The sequence below is a fragment of the Lithobates pipiens genome, unplaced genomic scaffold (genome assembly GCF_037356315.1).
Source record: "Lithobates pipiens isolate NorthernLeopardFrog02 unplaced genomic scaffold, aLitPip1_a1.2 Scaffold_3, whole genome shotgun sequence".
Classification (NCBI taxonomy): domain Eukaryota; kingdom Metazoa; phylum Chordata; class Amphibia; order Anura; family Ranidae; genus Lithobates; species Lithobates pipiens.
Genome location: NW_027507790.1, coordinates 172,315,319 through 172,331,794, shown reverse-complemented (window position 1 = coordinate 172,331,794; position 16,476 = coordinate 172,315,319).

The following is a 16,476-nucleotide window of genomic DNA, read 5'->3' as shown; positions in this document are numbered from 1 at the left end:
TTATCTTTTGGCCTCTAATGCCTCTAATGCTGAGAACAGCAGCCAACACCACCAGGATTTATTTTATTGTGATTTGTACTGGAAATACCGGGCATACTTCAAAGGTCATTGAGGAACTAGAATTTGTTAGCTCCAAAGAGAAACCATTCAAGATTGCAGGATAATGCATGGGAAATCCTCTATGTTTGAAAACAATTATGCTGCGTACACACGACCGGACTTTCCGGCAGAAAAGGTCAGACGGACTTCCGACCGTCCGGACTTGCCCACACGCAAACAAACCAAACTCCATTCGTTTTGAACGTGATGACGTACGACGGGACTAGAAAATGAAGTTCAATAGCCAATAGCTGCTCTTGCCTCGTATTTGGTCCGTCGGAGCAGCATACAGACGAATGGTTTTCCAGATAGAAATTGATTCAGTCGGACAGATTTGAAACATGTTCTATTTCTAGGTCCATTGGAATTTTTGAAGAAAAAAGTCAGATGAAACCCACACACAATCGTAATATCCGCCGAAACCATTCTGTCTGACCTTTTGTCCTGGAAAGTCAGTTCGTGTGTACGTGGCATTATAAGACTTAGGCCGGGTTCGCATGATAAGCGAGTGTTTCCAGCTCTCAATGGAGCCAGTTCACACAGGTCTGGGGTGGCCGCTGAGTGAATTAAAAAGTAGGGATGGGCAAACGGTTTGGCCCAAGCATAAGTTCGGGCCAAACTTTCACTGTTCAGACGTTCAGCAAACAGCCAAACAAACGGGTCATTCGTCCGTTAGTTGCCCCCCCCCCCCGTACGGACCACAATGCATTGCGGTGCTGAACAGTGCATTGCAAGCCCTGATTGGCTGAAGCAGTGAAAGCTTCAGCCAATCAGGGCACAGAGTACTGTCAGAGTCATGATTGAACACTGTCATCATGATTTTATCCAATCAAGGCTTATTCCCGCCCCAGTATAAAAGTATTCTTTCAATGGCAGCCATTTTCAGTGTAATTTCGGCATGGAGAGAGATAGAACAGGGTTCTGTTCAGTGCTATCAGTTAGTTAGTGTGCTATTCTGTGCTATTTTGCTTCATTTGTCAGTGTTGAATATTAGTTTAGTGTCAGTCTAGGGATAGTGTGAGTGTAGTGAGGAGGACTATCATTCAGCTTTGCATAGTGTGCAGCTAGACTGTAGTGTAGTGAGACCGTGTCATTCATACATACATTAGTGTAGAGTGGGGACAGCGCCTATAGTTTCAGTGTAGTGTAGTGAGACTGTGTCAGTAATCTTTACATTGATGTATAGCTAGAGCAGGGACAGTTCAGATAGCGTCAGTGTAGTGACAGTTGAACACCATCTATTTGATTGCATTACTGCCAGTTTAACGCCATTTACTTCTGTGTGCGTTACTGCCAGTTTAACTCCTTATAGTTTTGCGTGAATTACTGCCAGTTTAACCCCATATAGTTCTGTGTGCTTTACTGCCAGTTTAATGCCATATAGTTCTATGTGCACTACTGCCAGTTTAACGCCATATAGTTTTGTGTGTGTTACTGACAGTTTAATGTCATTTACTTCTGTGTGCGTTACTGCCAGTTTAACGCCATACCGTTTTGTGTGCGTTACTGCCAGTTTACCGCTATATAGTTTTGTGTGTGTTACTGCCAGTTTAATGTCATTTACTTCTGTGTGCGTTACTGCCAGTTTCACGCCATATCGTTTTGTGTGCATTACTGCCAGTTTAACCCCATATAGTTTTGTGTGCATTACTGCCAGTTTAACGCATATAGTTTCGTGTGCGTTACTTCCAGTTTAACGCCATTTCGTTTTGTGTGTTACTGCCAGTCTAATGTACACAAGGTCGGAAATTCTGATGGATAAGGTCCGATCGGATTATGTTGTCGGAAAATCCGATCGTCACTGTACGTTTGGCGCATATCGCAGTATATTATGGTGTATCCGTGAAGTGTGTCTGTGTAGTCTTAGTACTCAAATTAAAGTGCATCAAACACCTCCTTGCATTGATTAAAGTGTATCTATGTACAGATTTCAACTTCTTCTTTACATTTGCTTATAAGCACCACCCCCTCCCTCCCAATAATGTCTAGGAGGACAACAAGGAGAGGCAGATGTTCCCTTGGCACTATAAGGGGGCCCGCGACAAATGTGTCTACGGGCAAAGGTGGGTGTGGTGGTCAGTCCTTAGGCAGGGCATAATTTCCCCTGTTTGGTGAGTTTGCCCATGCTATCCCTCCACAGAATGCAGAGGCGGTGGTGGACTGGCTTACTAAACCTTCCTCATCCTCTGTCACACAAGCAGAGACAAGTATGCAGTCCCCTGAAGTTGCCAGAGTGGATAAACCTGCTTCTTTGTCCACATCTATTCCTGCCATAGCCCCAACATCAGCCATTGGGGAGTCAGCTGGGTTATTTGACCACAGCGTCAGCTACTTGCTTCTTGATGCTCAGCCATTACTGGATTCAGATGTTGGTTCTGAGGTTGAGGATGACAGGAACATGAGCCTAAAGAGAGGGAGGAACACTGGTAGACAAATTGGCATTCATGTTCTCTAAGCCCCAGCGTATTGCCAAGTTGTTGTCAGGTCACCTTGAGGCCAGGTGACAGATGCACCCCGTAGGGATCAGGAGTGCACCGCAAGGTTGTGGACCCTACGGCTGACTGCTGCGGACGGGGGTCAAGGTAATAGCAAGGCAGGGCCACCAGAACACCAAGATGGATCCCACCGGGGTTAGAGCGTAAGATTCCATGGGGCACGGAGTCTAAGAGCCAGCAGGTGTTCACCAGAGCCTCTAGTGGTGAGGATGGACTTGGCTGCAACTGGCTCCAGGTCGCGACCCCCAGGGTCCCCCAGCTCACACCCACAGTAGGCAACAGGAGGATAGGGATGGTGAGGGACAAGCCAAGGTCGGGGCCACAAGCAGACAGGAATAGTCAGGGACACGCCAAAAGGTCAGGATCACAGGCAAATAGGGATAGTCAAGGACACACCAAAGTCGGTAACGGAACAACAGAAGCACACACGGCAGGTAACAGGAAGCTAAACACACAAAGGAATGCACAATGGTTGATCAGCAGGGTTGGCCTGCAGTGCACAGGTTAATATAGAGTTCTCTGATAGGAGCTAGGGTGGAGTCATGCCAGAGGATGGATTACAAAAGCCGTCAGGTGAAGGTCGGCTGGTCTCTAGAGATGAACACATGGAAACAGGTAAGCAGACCAACTCTATTGCATAACCATGACAGTTGTCTCCAATGGTAATGGAGGAGATGATGATGGTGAGGTCACTGATGCGACTTGGGTGCCAGATAGAGCACAGGAGGAAACTGAAGGTGAGGCGGCACAACCCCAAGGAGGCCGACATCAAGAAAAAGTAGAGAGAAGCCACCCTATTCCATAACATCAGCAGCTGTTATCTCCCGGCCCATTCCCCAAAGCTCAGCTGTCTGGGCCTTTTTCAGCACATCTGTAGCAGATCGCACTTTCGCTATCTGCAAACTGTGTCTCAGGCACATCAAACGTGGCAAAAACACCAACCATTTGGTTACCACATTCTTAACAAGGCATTTAACGTCCAACCACTCAGCCCATTGGCAAGAGCACCTAAAAGCCACACAAAAGGGGCACAAATCTGTCCCTCCTCCTCCTCCTTACCCACTTCAGTCTGCCCCTGTGATACCGAGTCATTACCTCTCAGCAGCCTCCATTGACAGGGATGATGGGTATAGCACAGGGTGTCCCAGGTCCTAGGAGCACATCTGCTAGCAGCACACCACCAGCTGCAGATTGTAGCCAGCAAATTTCTCTGCCCCATCTGCTGCACATACCACGCAGCGTCTGAATGGAAGCTTGTTAAATGCTGTTGGCTCTCCAACTTCTGCCTTTCAGCCTGGTGGATTCTGCCCCCTTTTGTGAATTCGCACAGTGTGCTGTACCACAATGGCAGGTTCCCAGTCGCTACTACTTTTCACGTAAGGCCGTTCCATCTCTCTGCCATCACGTGGAAGGGAATGTTCTGGCATCGTTGGGCAAGGCAGTCAGCCATAAAATATACCTTACTGCTGACACAATGTCCAGCAAGCATGGGCAGAAACAATATATATTTTGTTCATAGCATACTGGGTAATGCTGCTTGCAATTTGAAAGGATGCAGGACAGGGCTTGGTACTGCCGCTTGTTGGGCCCCCACGTCTCCATACAGCTGGTGGTGATGATGCCAGAGCTATGAGCTCTACCCCCTCCTCTGCCACCTCCATGCCCTCCTCTGCAGAATTTTCCTATGAACATCAGGTACCCCAAACGTTCAAATGGCTATTCCTAGAGTCAGGTTAAAAGGTGCCATGCAGTGCTTCATCTAGTGTTTAGGGGACAGGAACCACACTGGAGCAGAGATTCTTGCAGCTCTGCAGGGACAGGCCTAGAGGTGGTTCACACCATGCCAGCTGGAGCCAGGAATGGTGGTGTCCGATAATGGCTCAAACCTCCTGTCCACCCTTAGACAGGGAAAGTTGACATATGTGCCATGCCTGGTACATGTCCTCAGTTTGGTGGTGCAGCATTTTCTAAGTACGTACCCAGGGTTGTAAGATGTACTAAAACAGGCCAGAAGAGTCTGTAGCTATTTCAGGTGTTCATATACAGTCAGTGCTCGGTTCAATACTGTATCCTGGTCAAGGCCCAGGCCTAGGGTAACACTTTGCAGGGGGCAGCACAGAAAGAGTCCCCGCCAGCTTGCGGTACACTGTTAATGTAGTACCAATCTTATGGGGCAGACTGGGCTGAGAGCAAAATTAGTCTAGAACCCCCATAAAGCAGCCACACTGCTTCCGGTATGCGGGCGGGTGGCAATGAATGAATGACTTGTATAGCACTACAAATGTGAACTGAATCGTTTCAAGGTGCTTGATCCATCCTGTGTTGTCCTACTTCTTAGAAGAGGTGGGTCTTGAGTTTTTTTCTGAAAGCCTGATGTTTTCTTCCATGCGGATGTTAGTGGGTAGAGCGTTCCATAGCCGTGGTCCTTGGACTGCGAATCTTCGTTCTCCCTTTGATTTCTAGCGGGACTTGGGGATGAGGAGGAGGTTTTGGTTAGTTGATCAGAGACTGCAATTGGGTGTTTAGTGTTTTATTTTCTCGCATAGGTATTGAGGAGCGTTTCCTTGTGTGCATTTGTGGATGAGGCAGAGGGTCTTGAATGTGATCCGATCCTTTACGGTTAACCAATCCTCAGGGATGGGAGATGGATTCCCGTTTTTTTTTTCCTTTACCAGTCTTGCTGCCATTTTTTTGGACGACTTGTAGGCATGCAATCTGGTATTTAGGTAGTCCTATTTAGAGGGAGTTTGCGTAGTCGAGTCAGGAATTGATGATTGTTCCAACTACTGCTGCTTTCTCCTCTTCTGGAATGAAAGGGATGAGTCTATGTAGCAGGAGGAGAAGATGGCGAGGTCCGCTGACTACTGATCCTATTTGTGCATCCAACGACATCTTTGAATCAAAGATGACTCCGAGACTTTTGGCTTTGGTGCTTGGGGAGATCTGTGCAAGGATGGTGGGTGGTGTCCATGGGGTTTTTGTATTTCGGTTTGCTTGGAGGAGAAGAATCTCTGTTTTGGATCCATGGAGTTTGAGAGAGCTCGTGGTCATCCAGTCATCTATCAATGTGAGGCATTTTTCTAATCCCTGATATTGGTCTTTTTGTCCGGTGATGCAAAAGTAAAGTGTCATCAGAGTATGAGTGGAAGCATAGGTCCGATTTGTGGATGATTTTGAGCAGTGGACGGATGTGGATGTTGAAGAGCACAGGTGACAAGGGTGATCCTTGAGGGACGCCATAAGAAATTGCACGAGTTTCAGGGTGAAGGCTCCTAGTTTCACTGTCTGTGAACGATTTTCTAAAGCCGCGTACACACGTAGCCGTCTGTCCAACGTACTTAGTCTGGCGGACTTCCCGCCAGACTGTCCGTCGGACTTTCCGAACGGGCTACTTGCCCACACATGGCACTTTTTCAGCGGACTAATACGGCGTACTAAGTCCGCCGTACTATCCGCCCTACTATTGAAATGAATGGACTCGCCCACACACGCGGAGGAAAGTCCGCTCATTTCAAGCGCGTCTCCAGGTAGGCGGGGCCCGCAAAGGATACGTCGCTGGCCCCGCCGCCTGGTATGGACTTAAAGGGGAACCCCAACGCCGAAAAAAATCGGTGTGGGGTCCCCCCCAAGTCCACAACAGACCCTTGTCCGAGTACGCTACCCGGCCGGCCAGGAAAGGAGGGGCGAGCGAGTGTCACATGGGTTGGTGTCACATGGGTTGATGTCACATGGCGACAGTCCCAGCATCCTCCGGGACTGTGACATCATAAGGGGGCGGGGTCACCATGTGACACCAACCCATGTGACATCAACCTATGTGACACCGCCCCTTGTCCCTATATAAGTCGCAGCGCAGCGCGTCCCTGGCATTGCGGCCGGAGAGAACGTCGAGTCCACATCTCCAGGAGAAGAAGAAGAAGAAGAACGGAAAGCGGCGGCGACAGAAGACCCAGCAGAAGAACCGAAGAGGGGGACAAGACCCCCAAAGTCGGAAGAAGAGGCTGTGGCGATGAAGAAGAATGCCGGGCTCCTCCGCTAGTAAAAGAGCTACAAGAAGATAGCGGAGGAGTCCGGCGAGAAGACCCCCGGAGCTGTGCAATAAATTATTTTATCTTGTGTGTTGTGTTTTTTTTGTACTTTATTTTACAGGTGAATGGGTAGGGGTACATTGTACCCCATACTCATTCACATAGGGTGGGGGGCCGGTATCCGGGGGCCCCCTTATTAAAGGGGGCTCCCGGATTCTGATAAGCCCCCCGCCCGCAGACCCCGACAACCAAAGGCCAGGGTTGTCGGGAAGAGGCCCTTGTCCTCATCAACATAGGGACAAGGTGCTTTGGGGTGGGGGGGCCGCGCGCCCCCCCTTCCCCAAGGCACCCCCCATGTTGAGGGCTGGTACGGCTCAGGAGGGGGGGTGCTCGCTCGCCCCTCCTTTCCTGGCCGGCCGGGTAGCGTGCTCGGACAAGGGTCTGTTGTGGACATAGGGGGGACCCCCACGCCGATTTTTTTCGGCGTTGGGGTTCCCCTTTAAGTCCATACCAGGTGACCCGCTCAAAATGAGCGGACTTTTCTCCGGGCGGGAAAAGTCCACTCATTTCAAAAGTACGGCGGACTGGCATACACACGGCCGGATTGTCCGCCGAAATGCGAGTCCGGCGGGAAGATTGGAGTGTAAAACTACATTCTAAGTCCGCCGTACTTTCGGGTCAAAAAAGTATGCCGGAGGCTACACACGGGGGGATTGTCCGGCGGACTTGAGTTTGCCGGACTTTTCCACCCGCTTGTTTGATCGTGTGTACGCGGCACAAGAGGGATGCGAACCATGGTAGATCTGAATCTGTGACTCCTGCTACTTCTGTGAGGCAGATGAGTAGAATATTGTGGTCCACTGTGTATCAGGAGACATGATTCTCTGTCATCTGCTGCTTCGAGGGCGTTGTCCCATATTTTGCGAAGTGCCGTTTCTGTGCCACGGCCTTGGCGGAAGCCTAATTGAAGTGGGTCCAAGAGTTTGTGTGTGTCCAGATGGAGTTGTAGCTGTTGTACTACTGCTTTCTCCATAATCTTGGAAATGGTGTTCAGGCTTGTTACCGGTCTGCGGTAGTTAGGGTCTTTGGGGTCGAGGTTGGGTTCCTTAAGGAGGGGTTTGACTATGCATTACTTGAGGGCGATCCCTTTGAACGACTTATTTTCAAGATGTGTTATAGTAGGAGCCAAGTTGTCAGAACATTCTTTCAGGAGTTTTGTGAGAATTATGTCATTTGGTGATGTGCTGTCTCGGAGGCTTCTGATGATGTTTTTGGTGGTGTCTGTGGTGATCGGGATCAGCGATAAAATTTGGTGATTGTGAGATGTTCGAATTGATTATCTCTTTTTGCTTAAGTTGAATAAGGTTTTTTCTGTTTAATTATTTTCCCAATGTTGCCAATTTTGTCAATAACTCATTGCAGAATTCTTGGGTTTTGTTTGCTGGGGACTCTAGGCAGGTAGGGTTCATAGTCTGAGAAACTAGTTTGAAAAGTTCACAAGGTAGGTTTAAGGCTTTTGAGATGGTGTTTGAGAATAGTTCTTTTTTTACTTTGAAGATTGCTTTGTGATATTTCTTAATGAGTGCTTTGTAGTTTGTGTGGTTTTCCTTTGTAGGATTTCTTCTCCAGGCTCCCTCAGCTCTTCTACGTTCCTGCTTCAGTAAAGTAAGAGTGCCATTAAACCATCCAGAATTCTGCAACTGTGGGGAGGGGGGGGGCCCTTCTAATTTTGACTGTTCTCTCGTCCGGGACCACAAACCTTCCTCACTGTGCTATGTTTTCTGCTGCACCATTGGCATGGTTATATCTTCTTAGTCCTCTCCATAAAATTATCAGAAATTTGTGCTTAAAGTAGAAACTTTTTATTTTTATTTTGGATAGAGTAAGAGAGGATTAAAACCACTGTCAGTTTATTTTTTACCATCCCTGTCCCATTGCAGAGATTTGCCTTCACTTCCTGCCCCATAGCCAAACAGGAAGTGAGTGGAAATCTATGCAAATTAAGGGAATCCATTGCCTCCCCCCAGGCCCTCAGAACTAGTGTCCCCACTCAAAAATTTCAGGGCGGGTCTTAAAGAGCAAAGGGTGTGGCCTTGACAGCAAGGGGTGGGTCATATTTAAATTAGGGGGTGCACAAGTTTAGTCAGGCCTAGGGCAGCACAAAACCTAAATACACTACTGGCTCGGTTGGCTGAAATTCAGCATAAATTCCACCTGCCCGATTTGTGACAAGTTTGGGAATGCTGTAGCGGCTATACATGCAGCAGAGGGTCGTCAATAGGTACCAGTGCGGCATGGCGACAGGCTCAGGCCGCCTCGGCTTTTTTTCTCCACGCCAATGGCTGAGCATTAAGGATGCATGCAATGTATTGTCACCATTTGAGGAGGCCGTAAGGATGGTGAGCAGTGACAGTGCATGCATCAGTGACACAATCCCTGTTGTCTTCCTGCTGGAGCAGACTCTGCGTGGCATTAGGGACAGGGCACTGGAAGCAGAGCAGCAGGAGGAAGAAGAGGACTTCCTTTCCTCTCAAGGCCCACTTTATCCAGACACCATCATTCCTATGGCACAGAACACACAGGAGGAGAGAGGGGAGGAGGATGAGGAGGAGGATTTTGCCATTTTCATAGGCTTTGAAGAAGAGGAAGGCATGCGTCAATCTGTAAGCGATGGCTTTCCAACCCCAGGATCCTTGGGAGTAGTACGTGGCTGGGAGGAGGAAGTTCCAAAAGGACTCAAGAATACATGGCATAAAGGAGAAGGATGATTACTGGTTGGCAACCCTTTCTGACCACCGTTATTAGGGAAAGTTCTCAGAACTCATCTCGTCCCCACAGAGAGTGCAGAAGATAAAATCTCTTGGGGACACGTTAAAGAGTATTTTATTAAATGTATTTTTTTTTTAGTTCAGTAGGTTACAGTGTTGTGGAAAACACAGTTTTGAGTCTTCTGTTGGTCAAGAGAGGAGTGTCAGAGTAGGCGTCTGCCTAAGTGAGGCATTTCAGAATTTTTTTAGTCCTCGCTGCCCAGGGCTGTCAGCTTCCACATCCCATTGGCAGCGTCTGCATCTTATGCTGGACGATTACCTCGGGCCAAAACAGAGATGAGAGCTTTCCAGCTGACAATCCACTGACTTACTGGGTCATGAGAATAGACCACTGGCCAGAACTTGTGAGGAGGGAAGTGTTAGGGTAAACGGCGCCAATGTGAATACCAAATATTTCTAATGCTGCACCTAAAATTAGTAACCACTAATAACTCATGAAAAATATAAATAAAGGGCACAATAGACAAATTATAATACACAATGTTAACCAAATAATAAAGTGCATAAAATCTTAATAAATCTGAAATGTCCATAACAAACATTCGTGATAAAATCTTCTTGTAAGAATGATCTTACTGTACCTATACTGGACTATGTAAGTGCTATATTTAAGCACTATTACACTATTTCTGCCTCTTTGTGGCAGAGCTAATTCCACAGAATCACTTGATGCAAGTTGGATAAATGAAGTAGAGCAGTGGTCATTAACCCTGTCCTCGGGGCCCACTAACAGGCCAGTTTTGCAAGGTAACTGAAATACATCACAGGTGATATAATTTGCTGCTCAATGATTGCACTATTCTAACCTGCATCTCCCCAAGGTAATACATAAAACCTGGCCTGTTAGTGGGCCCTGAGGATAGGGCTGATGACCACTGAAGTAGAGGATACATAAGGTGAAGAATTTTACATTTAAAAATTGCATATTGGATTGGGATCAGGTCTCTCCTGCACATGATTGATTGATTGGAATGAGATTCCTGAAGGGGCTATATCATTGAATCAAGGATTTCCCTATACACTCATGCTTTATGGTCAGTTTGCGGCCTAGGCCATCTGGTGAGCGCATTTCATTATTACTTCGGGTGAAGCACCTTTTAAGTGAGATTTTTGAAGCACACTGCACTTTAGAATTCACGGTGTTGGAGCATATACAAGAAGATTTGATCACGAATGTTTGTTATGGACATTTCAGATTTATTAATATTTTATGCACTTTATTAATTGGTTAACATTGTGTATTTATTATAATTTGTCTTTTTGCGCCCTTTATATTTTTCACTGGCCAGAACTTGCCCAGTATGCTATTGAGTTATTGGGCTGCTCTGCATTAAGTGTGCTTTCAGAATGGGCATTCAGTGCTGCAGGAGGTTTTGTTACTGATCATAGAACGCTTCTGTCTACATACTCTATGGACCATTTGACTTTTATAAAAATGAATTAGTCCTGGATTTCCAGCTATGAAGCCCCTGATGCCAATCACTGTTTAAGTCTTTTTGGGATGTGGAATCTCTGTGGGACTTTGAAGCTGTTCAATCATTTAATCTGGAGGAATGTTTTTGGTAAAGGTTTCATGGGCCCAATTAACACCCAAAGACCAATTTTCCTTCCCCCGTTTTGACAGGTGCATATTATTGCAATTTTTTACAGCAAGGCCAATTCTTGCTTTCATCAAGAATACCTCTATAGGGTTACAGTGGGAAGGTACCACCGACACCCAAAAAAGAATTTTTCTGCACCTGTTTGACAGGTGCATATCGTTGCAATTTTTTACAGCAAGGCCAATTCTTGTTTTCATCAAGAGTACCTCTATAGGATTATGGTGGGAAGGTGCCCCCGACACCCAAAGAGTCATTTTTCTGCATCTGTTTGACAGGTACATAGCAATCTCCCTGCATACACCTAAAAGGTTTAAAAAAAGAAGTGTAATGCCCCTTTTACACATGCGGACATTATGTCCGTATTTCATCCATCCGTTTGCGGATGAATTACAGACATACATGTATCCCTATGGGATAGCGGGTGTCTGCGGATGAACATCCGCAGACACCCGCTATTGTCCGCCTTCGCAATTGTCTGATTCTGCAGACGGAGGAAAATCAGATTTTTCTATCCGTCTGCAGAGTGGATCGGATGAACACGGACAGACGGTCCGTGCTCATCCGATCCCCCATAGGGGAGAGCGAAGAGCTGACAGGGCGGTCCCTGCACAGTGTGCCGGGACCGCCCTGTCCGCCGCCGGCTCAGCGGGGACAACGGAGCGATCCCCGCTGAGCGAGCGGATCATCACGGGGTGGATCATTACTGATCCGTCCCGTGTGAAAGGGGCCTTAAGCATCAAAGAGTGCTAATTAGATGAGCACCTGGCGCAGGGACAAAATAAGTCAGTCTCAGTCGGAATCAGCCTCAGTTGGAACAATATGACATTATAATAATAATACATAATATCACACATGTAACATAACACTAATATAGTATATGTCAAATATTAAAAACCAGACATGACAATGTTAGGCATCACCAAGGTTCAATGTGAAAAAATAATGTGAAAAAGGTGGGGAACTCAAACCACCCCCAGCATGCCTCATACACAATCACAGGCAACCAATTGGCCCATACGTCAATTGAATGAGAAAAGACAAAATTGCATGAAAATTGCATAAAAGCCTCTCTAAAAAAATGCCCTAAAAATAAATATGTAAATGAATAAATCATGTGAACTCAATCAACATACCATATTAAACCCAAGCAGGTAATGCTGAGGCCATTAACAAAACTAAACTAGGCAGCAACAATACCGATGTGGTCTGAATGTGTATGAGACACACAAACCTGTAACATCGGAAAACTAAACAATAAACATAGAAAGTGTGTGGTACCCGTAGAGAAATGTTCACACATAAGGGATCAAAGTACTATCATTAAAAAGTGACTCTTAAAAAAAAAAAAAAAATAATAAAAAATGACACAGGACGCCTACAAAAAAAACAAACTCCATATCATTGTAAGACAATTAATATATCAAAATCAAGGTGACACATTGATCCCCATTCGATGAAGCCTCTAAAACTGTGTGAAAAGACTGCCTGGAAATTATTAAGCATAAAATAGTATGTGTAAAAAGTTAATAAGCAGATATATAGAGAGGAATAAATGTTATGCTAAACAATTACATCAATGCACATGAATCAGATGTCACTAGCTGAATGTCTGGACTACAAATATGTAGTGATGACAATTAAATCCCGACGTTTATGACTCAATAATACCAAATGTAAAATGTGTACATAAATGATGAAGATGGAGATGCGCAGCAAGGATGTGACTACAAGAATATGTGTATTATGAAGTATGTGTGGTTGTAACAAGTTCACATCGTCTGACACAAAGAGCCCTCATAACAAGAAATATATAAATATATGTGTAAACATCATACATAGGTGCCGTTGCCCACTGATGAGCTGGCAAACAATGTCCCTTAACACAGATATTTTAAGCCAGACCAAACCCAACAAGCAAACAAAAGTGCACCCTCAAACATTTGTTTTAACATGAACAAAACAAAACAATTATGACTTACATCAGATAAAAACTACAACATAAAAACAAATTTGCATGAAACATAAGAAGAATATATGCAAGGAAGTCTGCCAGATATTGATGCCATCCGGTCTCCAACAAGGGGACACTGTTTGATAAAAAAATTAATATATAATATTAATTAATTAATTTATAATATATAAATATAATATAAATATAAGTAAATCTAGGAGCAAAACACAATATGATCCTTAACCACCTCGCGCCCGCCCTATAGCCGAATGACGGCTGCTTTCGTCCAGGTGGCCATCCCTGGACGTCCTAATGTTTACTTCCGCAATGCGCGCCGCCGCGGGCGTGCATCGCGGAAGTTCTGTGTTCGCCGTGTCCCCCGGGGACAGGCAAACACAGATCGCTGAAAACGGCCAATCACAGTGGCCGTTTACAGCGCGATCGGCATGTCCAATGGGAGATGATCTCATATGTAAACATATGAGATCATCTCTCAGCGCCGCTCTCCCTCCTCACACAGACAGAGTGTGAGAGGGGAGAGATGAACGGCTGCAGCGGCAGCCGTTCTGCTTTGCTTCGATTAAAAAAAGAAAAAAAAAAGTGCCATCCTCCCCCAGCAGTGCCATCCTCCCCCAGCAGTGCCATCCTCCCCAGTGCCATCCTGCCCCAGTGCCACCTGCCCCCAGTGCCATCCATCCCAGTGCTACCTGCCCCCAGTGCCATCAACCCCAGTGCTACCTGTCCCCAGTGCCACCTGCCCCCAGTGCCACCTGTTGTCAGTGCCATTTGTCCCCAGTGCCATCTGTCATCAGTGCCACGTATAAGTGCCATCTGTCATCAGTGCCACATAGTGCCATCTGTCATCAGTGCCACGTATTAGTGCCATCTGTCATCAGTGCCACGTATTAGTGCCATTTGTCATCAGTGCCACCTGTCAGTGTCACGTGCCATCTGTTGTCAGTGTCACGTGTCATCAATGCCACTTATCAGTGCCATCTGTCATCAGTGTCACGCGTCATCGGTGCCATGTATTAGTGCCATCTGTCATTGGTGCCACGTATTAGTGCCACGTATTAGTGCCACGTGTCATCAGTGCCACGTATACGTGCCACGTGTCATCAGTGCCACATATTAGTGCCATCTGTCATCAGTGCCACATATTAGTGCCATCTGTCATCAGTGCCGCGTGTCATCAGTGCCACGTATAAATGTCATCATTGCCACGTATCAGTGCCATCTGTCATCAGTGTCACGGGTCATTGTCCTGGTGCTTCAAAAGTGTAATAAATAGTCAACAAGTTAGATGTGTAATTTATGTTCCTAGAACACATGATGGCGCTACCTGCATGTTGGGCCTCTCTATGTGGCCAGGCTGTGAAAAAGTCCCACACATGTATTATTGTAATACTCAGGAGGAGTAGCAGAATTTTTTGGGGGGGTGTCATTTGTGGTATACACATGCCATGTGAGAAAAATAACCTATTACAATGACAATTTTGTGGAGAAAAAAAAATGAAAAATCGTAATTTTGCAAAGAATTGTGGGAAAAAAATGACAACATCAAAAAGCTCATCATGCCTCTTACTAAATACCTTGGAATGTCTACTTTCCAAAAAGGGGTCATTTGGGGGGTATTTGTACTTTTCTGACTTGTTCGGGTCACAAGAAGCGAGATAGGCCACCAGTACATCAGATGTGATCAATTTTGTGCGATTCGCACCACAGCTTGTAGACTCTCTAACTTTCACAAAGACCAAATAATATCCACTAATTTGGGTTATTTTTACCAAAGATATATAGCAGTATAAATTGTGGCCAAAATTTATGAAGAAAAATTAATAATTTGCATAATTCTGTCACAGAAACAAAGAAATATGCGTTTTTTTTTCAAAATTTTCGGTCTTTTTTCATTTATAGCGCAAAAAATAAAAACCCCAGAGGTGATCAAATACCACCAAAAGAAAGCTCTATTTGTGGGAAAAAAAGGACAAAAAATTCATTTGGGTACAGTGTTGCATGACTGAGTAATTGTCATTCAAAATGTGAGAGCACCGAAAGCTGAAAATTGGTCTGGGCAGAAGGGTGTTTAAGTGCCCAGTAAGCAAGTGGTTAAATAAGCATGTAGAATTGTGTTAATATATCAATAGAACGGCATAAATAACTAACAATAAAGACCCGAAGTTAGAGATATAAGAGAACAAGATTAATAATCATATATATTAGTCTCACTCTAACCGGGCAAAAAATAAGTACACAATAGAACCCATAAACTACTCTAATCCAGAAGAACCCCCAATAGGAAGGTGAATCACTTTGCAGTACTAAAATACCTATATATAGAAAAAGGGGGAGGGGGGTCCCTAGAGAGAAGATATTATAATATATCATAACTGGATGGCCAGTAGTATATTATTCATACAAATTGGAAACATCCCATTCAAAGTTGAGCCCCAACGGAATTCTAGTGTTAAGGGAAAAAAATAAAAAAAAACTTGTGCCTGCAAAGTATTTGGAATCTATCCCCTCCTCTTTTGGGGGTGATGACCCTCTCAATGCCCTGGATGGACAGACTGGGGACGTCCTTATTATGAGTGAAGATCCAATGTTTAGCAACATTGGTGGTCCTGTCTTTTTCTATATCATAAAGATGGTCATGCAGCCTGTCTTTTAACCGGGCGTGTGGTACGTCCCACATACTGTATCTGACATGCATCACACGTGATAACATATATAAAAAAACAGGTGTTACAGTTGATAAAACAGGGTATGTTGAAGGTGTTGCCACTAACGCATGATTTAATCTGTTTCCCTCTTTTGACATGCTTGCAGTAGTTACATCCCCTTATTCCACAACCAAAGTTCCCCTTAAAGTGCAAATTTGGCTTATTCAAAATAAAAAGGCTGGGTGATAGAAAGCTGTCCAAAGTTGGTGCGCTACGGGACACTAATTTGATGCCGCTAGAGAGGATGTTACTGTAGATAGGATCATTATACAAAATAGGGAGGTATTTCGTAATGATCCCTTTCACTTTTGTATACTCCAGGCTGTAAGAAGTAGAAAAAAATTGAATATTGTTATCAAAGACGGAATGCTTATTCCTGCGTCCTTGAGATCTAATCCTGTTCTCTTTCAAAAGGGAACTCCTAGGGACCGCCGCAGCTGCTGTATATGCATGGCGAATAGCCTTTTCAGAATACCCCCTATCCCCAAAACACTGAGACATGTCTGCTGCTTCTGCATGGAAATTTTCAGGAGAACTACAGATGCGCTTCAACCTGAGAAACTGTCCATAAGGGACACCTTTTAGGGTATGTCCCGGGTGGGCAGAATCGGCTCTTAACAGGGCATTGCCAACAATAGACTTTCTGAACAGTGTGCATGCAATTTTGTCTTTTCTTATTCAATTGACGTATGGGCCAGTTGGTTGACTGTGATTGTGTATGAGGCATGCTGGGGGCGGTTTCAGCTCCCCA